Source organism: Acinonyx jubatus, chromosome C1 (genome assembly GCF_027475565.1).
Source record: "Acinonyx jubatus isolate Ajub_Pintada_27869175 chromosome C1, VMU_Ajub_asm_v1.0, whole genome shotgun sequence".
In the NCBI taxonomy this organism is placed as follows: Eukaryota; Metazoa; Chordata; class Mammalia; order Carnivora; family Felidae; genus Acinonyx; species Acinonyx jubatus.
Window position 1 is genome coordinate 80,661,969 of NC_069381.1, and position 9,613 is coordinate 80,671,581.

The following is a 9,613-nucleotide window of genomic DNA, read 5'->3' on the forward strand; positions in this document are numbered from 1 at the left end:
CCAAAGAAAACCATTTCAAGTCAGTTCCTCATGAAATTGATATGACAAAAGATACTGACATCATTCCATAATATAGCCTCACACACTGGATAGCTGCCATTAGAGAAACAACATTCAGCACTGGTATCAATTAATGCTGAAGTGCTATAATAACAATAATTTATAAAATCTACCAGGCAAGTTCTAGATTTCACACCTGCTAAATTATGTGACTCGGAAGTTTGATCCTAATGAGCAGATTCTTGTGAATCATCTTTCCTTCTTAAAGAATATATTTTACTGATTGATAAAACAAAGCATCACCCAAGAGAGAGGCAATTTTCTCCATATGCTGCTAAATAAATTATAACAATTTAAAAATATTTATTGAGAAAAATATATCTACACTTGGCATACCAATGTATGCTCATAGTTGGCCTATGCCTCAGTGAGTCAATGCTCAAAGAGAAAAAAAATGAGTTCCTAAAGAAAATTCTCTTTTCAGTCTTCTGATGTTTTTCCACATTTAACTTCCCTGAGCCTCCATTTTCCAATCTGTAAAATGAAAGTACCTATTTATTGTGTTATGGTTCTAAATTTAACCAAGTAATATATGTAAAGCAGCCAGCATCTTGTCTGGCACATACTGTAGTGTTTGTTAGCTTCATTCTTATTCCTCATTTCCCTCTAGGTCCCCCACAAGAAGTAAATTAGCTGTGTAAAGTCTTTCAAAATTCCAGAAACGTTTATTCATTCCTCCAGAAACGCTCATTATTTCTCCAAGGATGAAATCACTATACTAATACTTGTGTAGATTCAACGGTAAGTGAAACACATTATAATTCTTAGAAGAACTAGAGATAAATGAGGGCACAGAAATTGCTGTAAAATATTTTTAGCCACCGCTTGATATAGGGTATAAACTATGCACACAGATTGGTCATGATTTGCAAGCATTCTGTGTTTCATAAATTTTGTGGCAATATCAATTATTTATATTTGATAACACATTTTCCAAAAGAAATATTAGGTATGGAGGTTAAAGCCACACTTCAATTCACATGGGCCTAATTATTTCATTCATTTTTTTCAGCAAACATTTATAAGTATTTACTATGTATAAGGCAACAGGTAGTCTGCAACACAAACACGAAAAAATGAAATATGAAAAAGTGAGTCATTATATAAATTAACCTATAGACCCAACTAATTCATATATAAATACATATTATAATAAGTCCTATAAAGAAAAACAACAGTGTGCTAAGAGTGAAGACAGCTACAGCTGAGGCTTTTTATAATTTTGTATTTAGGGCTTTAGGAAAACTTTGGGGAAATAACATTGTGAACTATGAAACAAAAGATGAGTTAGCCAACTGAAGAGTTAGGATGTATGAGAAATCTTTGCCTGCACCATCCACCTTACTCCTCTCTGTTCTGCGTAGCAGAAGGCTGAGCCATATGGACTGCATTTGTGGGTTCCCTTATCCTCTGACTTCTGGTTTGGTTTGGGCAATGGGACAGAAGATATTACAGAATGGGAGAGAATGAATTTGGGTATTTATTTTCCTAGTTTTTTCCTCTATTGTATTATGGTGGATGACTGTGTCCCTCTGCTAAAGACTATAGTTCTTGCCAGTTATCCTTCAGTACACAACAATCCTTTCTAGCTCTAGTAACCATTCCCTTTCATTGCCTTTTCAGGCTTAGGAGTAGTAACAGTCTCCCACTTTCAGTGGCTTCCAGTACTTACTAGTGGCATGGGAGGAAGTACAACAGGAGAACAGACATAGGGAGAGCAAATGGCTGTGTCAGTTGATTACGATGACATCAACCATGATTATAATGATTATGAGATCAGTAGGATGCCTCAGATGACCTCACAGAGATTACCCAGGAAAAAAAATGACAGTCATGAATTTCTAATTCAGAATCGGGGCTGAAAATCATAAAGCCCTAATGATAGCTCTGAAGGGTCTTTCATCTTCTGTAGTCTCAGGGGAGAATGGATGTCAACTAAGCCCAAAGCCTGGTTATAAGCATTGTAGAATGGCAGTACAGATTGAGTGCTTGAATGTCCTGTGCTGAAATCAGGGTACTAGTGGGAAGGAGTAGAAACCCTAAGTGACATCTATTATAGTAGAAATGACAAACGAAAACCCATGTAACTCCCCACTTTCCTCCATATCTGTCAAGAAAAGTAAACCAAAAGCAATTTTGCATTCTCAGAGTCATTACAGAGGTTAGTAAAACCATCAAAGACTTTAAGTATTCCTATAATATCCCAATTTCTTACAGCTGTATGTGTAGTTCACAAACCAAATGGGTCGTGGAAAATGAAAGTAGATCATCACAGACTTAATCAGGTGGAGATACCAATCACAGGTGCATTTCTAGATGTGATATCTTTAATGGAGCAAATCAACCCAGCCCCTGGCAGCTAGCATGCAGCAATTGACCTGATTGACCTGGCTTTTTTTTTTTTCCTTATACCCTTCAGCAAAGATAATCAGAAGCAGTTTGCCTTCACAGGTACAACAGTATACTTTTATGGTCTTGCCTCAGGGTTATGTCAACTCCTGCGCTGTCATAATACAGTCTTGAGGCCCCCTGATCTGATATCCCGTGGAACATGACACTGGTTCATTACATTTGTGACATTATGCTAACTGGATCTAATGAACAGGAAGTGGCAAGCACTTTAGATGCCTTAGTAAGACATATGCATGCCAGAGAGCAGGAAATAAGGCCGGCAACAATTCAGGAATATACCATACTCTAAGGGCCCAGTAGTCTATGGACTGTCAGGATATCCTCTCCATAGTAAAAAACAAGTTGCTGCACATTGAAATGATCACCATGAAGTACAACTCCTGCTGAGTTTCTGGTAACCTATTAGGCTTCCCAGTTTTTTCTGTGCACAAGTTCCTCTTTTCATTAGCATTGCAATCTTATGGACTCAATGGCATTGGAAGTGTCTGTGGAAGACAGAGATGGCATATGAAGCTTTGACCAAGACCAACAGATGAACTGCAGCTTAGACCATTAAGAGTTGGGAAGCAGGCAATGCCTTTATGCTAACCATAGTTCTTTTGAAAAAGAGTTCTTGACTAGCTTATGGGCCCTAATGTTGTCTGAATTTTTATCTATGGGATCCTAGTGATTTGTAATCTATCAATTAGAAGTTATCTGATTTATCAAACCATCAACCTAGAAGTGCACTATAGCATTACATTGCAAAAAGAAGTGATATATTCAACTTGGTGCCCAAACATATCTGGAAGGCACAAGTTAACTTCATTGGTTGGTTAATTTCATTCATTGGCTCAAATTTCTGAGATACTTGCTGCTACAGTTTCACAACTCTGCCACAACCTACACATGGAACCACATAGGATTTCCTTAAGACTAATCAATGAGGAAAGAAAAGGCAAGACTATGGTTTACAGATAGAACTGCTTAGAATGGTTATTTAAACTACAGTTGATAGTCACTTCAATATAGTCCAACTCAGGGGGACCCCTGAAAGACAGTAAGTAGTGAGGGTAAATTATTTCCTATAGGCAGAAATTGAGGTAGTGCTTCTGACTGTCCATTTTGCATGGAAGGAAAGACAGCCTTAGGTGCAAGTCTATACTGATTCAAGAGCAGTGGCTAACAGATCGCCTAAATAGTTAGGGACATGGAAAGAATAAAATTGTATGAGTGATGGTTTATGAGAGAGGTTTGTACAGAACATCTTAGAAAGAGCACAAAGTGTGAAAATATTTTTTCCCACCAGAATAAATCCACTGTGGAGAATGTTTCAATAATCAGGTGGACAAGGTGTCCTTTCCAGTGGCTATCAGTCAGCCTCTTTTTCCAGCCATGCCAGTACTTGCTCAAATGAACTATGTCTAGAGTATTTGTGAGGGGCAGGGTGGAAGGCTATTCATGTGTTCAATAACATGAATTTCCCCTCATAAAGGCTGGTCTTTACCACCACACCAAGTGGCCAATCTGCCACAAGCAGGTTGATATAACACCATTCCCCAGGAGACTGGTCTACTTCCTGGTGGCAGTTGATTGCAATAAACATTTCTATCACAGAACAGAAAGTGATTTGTCCTCACAGACATAAACATATATTTCAGATACAGAAATGCCTTTACCATCCACAGCATTTTTGTCAGTACCATCCTTCCAAATACCTTGTCTACAGCCATGGCATTCAACACAATATAACTTTACAATGAGTGACACATATTACAGCAAAAGATGTGTGGCAATGGACTTATGCCCACATAATTCACTAGCCTTAACATACTGTCCCATCACTGAGAAAGCAGGTGGCTAAACAGGATAGTAAGATGGCCTTTGGTATGGTTATGGAGTTAGCTAGTTAACACCATGAGAGGGTGGGGTCCTGGCATAAAGGATTAAGTATATTCTTAAGCCAGCAGCCAATACTTAGCACTTCTGCCCTATGGCCAGAATTAAAATATACAGGGATCATATTATATAGGTGAGAATGGACCCTCTCGGTATTATATACCAATAAACTACCAGAGGAAGTTTTTCTTCCCTTCAAATTTGTTTTTTGGGAATGTTTGTGTCCAACAGAGGAACGCTGGTATCTAATACTTGGACCTGTGTATCTACCAAGATACGTAGTCACAGTCCTGTTCAGCTAAAAGCTGATACTGTCTTCTGAAATTTGTGGACCCTTGTGCCATGTAACAAACAGACAAAAAGGGTATCACTGCATAGTCCATGATGACAGATCATGATTACAAGTGGAAACTGGGTTGCTGCCACCCAGTAGGTACAAACTATTACTGGAGGCAGAAAATTCACTAGGGCATCTTAGCATTCGCTTGAACTCAGTAATTCTGAACTATGGCAAACTATGACAATCCAATAAAAATAGGATCAAGGACTCAGATCCTGCAGGAATGGAGGTTTGGGTTACCCCACCAGGTAAAGAACACTATCCAGCTGCCATGAATAATAATAGGAACATAAAATGCATTGTGAAAGAAGGCAGCTATCACTACCAACTTCAGCTTCATGTTCAGCTACAGAAGTAGAGTCTATAGCAGCTATGGTTTAAGTTAGTTGTTTCCCTTACACTGTTTCCACCTCTGTTCCCATTTTCTTATATAAAGAAAAACAGTGGTAGCTAAACTTTCCAGATACGATTTTGACTGAATTAACATACTCCACAATCAGATATTATCTTGGGGTAGTTTGGGTTTCCCCTGCAATGAGGAAACAAATCTTTCACCTAGACAAATGACAAGAGGATGCTGAGAGGCAAATGTGCTTGGTTATGCTGGGTATCTTGCATATAACCCTCACATCCTTGCTTCACCTTCCTACCTGGGCTATATCCCGGGTATGCATTGCACCAACAAGCTCCTCTGCTTCTGTTTTCATTTTGGTTGCAAATGGGCAGGGGTTTATGGGGAAAGCAGAGGCAAAATTTGGAACTTTTCTTTGTTTATCCCTTTTTGTGCCACAGTTTGTCAGGGTCTGTTTCTCTAAGGCCATCAGTCTTGTCCTGTGGCCTTTTCCTGTAGCTACAGCTCTCCCTCCATCTCCAGATTCTATTAAATCTTTTGCTCCCTTTTCCTTCAGGTCTGTAGATCACATTTAAATCTTATGCGTACATGGACAACTGATTTTAAGACATGTGAAGTATTGCTAAATAATGGAAGAAAGATGCTTTCTCAATCATGCTTCATTAATTAAACATCCATACGGAGAAAAATAAAACTTGACCCCTAACTCAAACCGTATACACCAAAATTGATTCTAGGTGAGCTGTTGACCTAAATATCTACAATATAACATCACCAGGAGCTAGACGTAGGGAGATATATTTTTAACCAAGTCACCAAGAAGCACTAACCAAAACATCAAATATCGAACTACATTAATATTAGGATTTTGTTCACCAAGAGAAAACATAAATAGAAAAAACAAAATTTATACCATGGAAGAAAACATTTTCAAAACACAGCCAATGAAGGACTCTTATCTGAATATGTTAAAACTCCTACAAATCTAAGGAAAAAATAGATAACCCAATGGAAAAATAGGCAGGAGACCTAACAGGCACTTTTCAGAAGAGGCAACCTAAATGACAAATAATACAAAAAGAAGCTCAACTTTGCTCTGATAAATGCAAATTAAAACCATAATGTGGTAACAATGTACCCAAACTAGCAAGTCTAAAGTTTTTTTTGTTTAATAACAATACAAAGTTTTGGCAAGGAGACAGTTTGATGGAAAATACTGCTAATGGGAGTCTCAGCTGATATAATAACCACATTGAAAATTCTTTGGCTTTATCAACTAAAGCTGAGCAGACACAAACCCTATGTCCTGGCAGATCATTCCTATGTGTAACCCAACATAACTGCATGCTTGTGTGCAACAACACACGTTCAAGAACATTAACGGCAGTGATTTTTTATAATATTCCAAAAACTGAAAATAACCAAATGTACCTAAATAAATTGTGGCATAGTCACTCGATGGAATAGTATACATCAATGAAATGAAGAAACCACAGTTTCAGGGATGAATTTTACGAACATAAAATTGAGCAAGCCAGACAAGAATATATTCTATATGATTCCATTTGTTTGAAACTCAGAGAACATTTAACCTTAAGCCATAATGTTTAAGAAGACAAGTTTGAAGTGTTTACCCTATGAGGCATGATAATGATTACCTTTAAATGAGTGATTAAAAAATGGTACCACTACTAAACTTACAGAAATAAAAAGTACCACAGTATAACTGTATGCAAACAAATTAGATAATTTAAAGGAAATGGGCAAATTCCTAGAAACAATTACTGAAACTCACTCAAAACAAAACAAAATTCGAGATCTCTAATTTGTAATTGTAATTTCAAAACTTCCCACAAAGCCAAGTCCAGAACCAGACTACTTCACTGACGAATTTTGGCAAACATTTAAATATGAATTAACACCAATCCCTCACAAACTTTTCCCAGAAGTCAACATTTTCCAACTCATTCTGTAAATCCAGATATATAAAACCAACGATGTCACAAGAAAACGAAACCAGCACACATACTTTTTTATCCGTGAGCGAGGCACCACAAGGCGGAAACTGGCTGCTCAATCGAAGCCCCGAGAGGGCACGTCTTCTTTCCTCTGCGCAGGCTCGCCAGATCCGACGAGACCCCGCCTTCTCGCCCTGCCCTGCCCCGCCTTCTGACCCCACCTCACCCCGCCTTCTCGCCCCGCCCTTCCTCACCTTCTTGCCCGCCCTGCTCCTCCGCTCTCTGCAGCCTTGCAGGGCCAGGGACCCTGTGTAAGAATGTCTGAGTGATTATGGGGTTTCAGAGAACAACTAATGTCACTGATCAAGCTCACCACGTCCGTAGGAACAAGAGAGGTCAGGTGGGAGAGACCACAGGTGCCTTCCATGCTTGTGCAGTTTGGCTGACGGGCTTATGTGGAGCCGGGAAGAACACGGTGAACATGGCTTTGGAGGAGTATTTGGTTTGCCGTTGCATTCCATGCTGTGGCGACACTTACGGTGATAACGCTCGCTAAGTTCTCACTAGAAGTCTTGGCTTTAGTCCAAAGACAGAGAAGAGAATGTTCGATGCACTACAGAAGTTGGTGAACTGCAGATGCTAGCTTACTGTGCGTCACAAGTTTTCTATAGCCTAGTACTCAAGGATGCAACAATGCAAGGCAAATTCATGAGGGTTTACCCTTTTTTTTTTTTTTGAAATGTTTGTTCATGCTCCTGTGTGTGTTTGTTACACAGAAATGTCAAAGGATTCTACAAAAAAGCACGGGGCTGGGGAAATTAAAAGCTTCACTGGAATTAATTCTGAATATAAAAAAAACAGAGGCCCCTTAATTGATGCTGAAAACAGACACCTGTGATATAAATGACTGTGTCCAACAAGTTGTGGAACTTCTACAGGAACAGGATATTGTACCTGTGGATGCCACTAAGTAAAAGAACTGTATACGCCAGACGATAAACTTAATTTGGCAAAAACATGTGTGGAAATATTACCAGTATTGAAAATTAATTAAATGGTTATGTAGTGGGTGCCGGTTTTAGCAGAAGGTTGGGCAACCCTACTGAATGCCTCCATGAGAGAGAGAGAGAGAGAGAGAGAGTCCTTTCAGTGCCTTCATTTAAATGGATGGGGGGTATCATTAACTTGTCAGTGCCTATAGTTCTGACAACTAAGTCATGAAGATAAAGAGAAGCTGGATGATTGGTCTGCATTTGCTCTGACATAGGAGGGCTGCTGTATGACTATTCTTCACAACCCAGAGTTTCTTAAGCACAGGAAGGAGGACTGTGGTGCCAGACAGTGAGGAACAACATAGGAGAACCACCCCTACATCAAGATGGTTATGGAACAAGGAGATTGGTTGATTGGAGATTGTCAGGTCTTGAACTGACTTTATTGGGATGATGGTCTTGATTAACATAGTTTTACTCCTATTGGGCTATAGTAGATGTTAAATTTTTTTGAATGCTGATGCTGTCATTGCATTTCAATTATGCAACCCAGTGTCTGCTAGGTTGAATCTAACTTCATGCAATGGACATGCTTTATTAATGCAGGATACCTACAAGCAACTTCCAGAGAGTGGCTACAGGCACTCTGTCCTTCTACTTCACCCTCTTGGTGCCTGGACAAAGGACAATGATGCTCCTTTGATGTGTATGAAGCAGCATCATTCAGTGCTGGAGGAAGGAGTTCCATATCCTGAAACAACAGTAGTGGCCATCTTCCCACCTCCCACAATGTGTCCTGAGCCACCTGGAATCCAGTGGCATTGCAGAGCATGGATGGTTGCAGGAGACAAGTTTAACATTGTTGGACAAGAGCCTGCTGACATATCTCATTCAGAAACAGGGAAGAATCTTTATGAGACAACTCATAGCACCAAAGTGCTGACAATGACTCCTGGCCTAATGACCTTGGAAAGAGTTCCCTTCTGAGTTGCAGCCTACAACAAGAAAAAGAAGTGTTTGGACTACTATGACCCTGAACACCATGAAGACTTTGAATTTATTTCAGGAGCTTGAATGGGCAAACTTGCCAGGGAAGGCCAGAAACCTCCTGAAGGTTTCATGGCTCCCAAGACTTAGACTGTACTGATGCAATACTACAAATCTTTGGAGAAAGCTTGAGCTGTTAACCCAGTCACTCTACCCTTGATACTTCACTGAGTAACAACAGGGGACCACACAGTTACTGTTGGCTTTTCTTTGAGGTAACATCTCTCTGGATGCACTTCCTAAAAACAGACCATTTTCCTTAACTAATATTAGTTTTTGTCTGCCTTATGAGTTCTTTCTGGACCAGTGTAACACACTACTGGTTTTAATATATCTTTCCCACTTATTATAGCTAATATTCCTATAATACAATTTTAAAATATTATCTTTTATATTATATTTATGCTTCTACCTCATGATTTTTTTCAAGCAGTAACCAATAATATATACATTGAATCTCTCTCTTCATCCCTTGAAAACAGAAAAAAAATCCACTGAACAGTAAATTTGGCTAGACCTTGTTTGTTAAATTTTATAAAACATCTCTAACAATTATTTTTCTGCATTAAAAATA

The 9,613-nt window shown here is 39.0% G+C and overlaps 1 pseudogene; it reads left to right on the forward strand.

Annotated features, from left to right (window-relative positions):
• The first annotated feature begins 6,970 nt into the window (after positions 1-6,970).
• LOC106968138 (bifunctional 3'-phosphoadenosine 5'-phosphosulfate synthase 1-like) lies at positions 6,971-9,171 on the forward strand (annotated as a pseudogene).
• Positions 9,172-9,613: the final 442 nt, after the last annotated feature.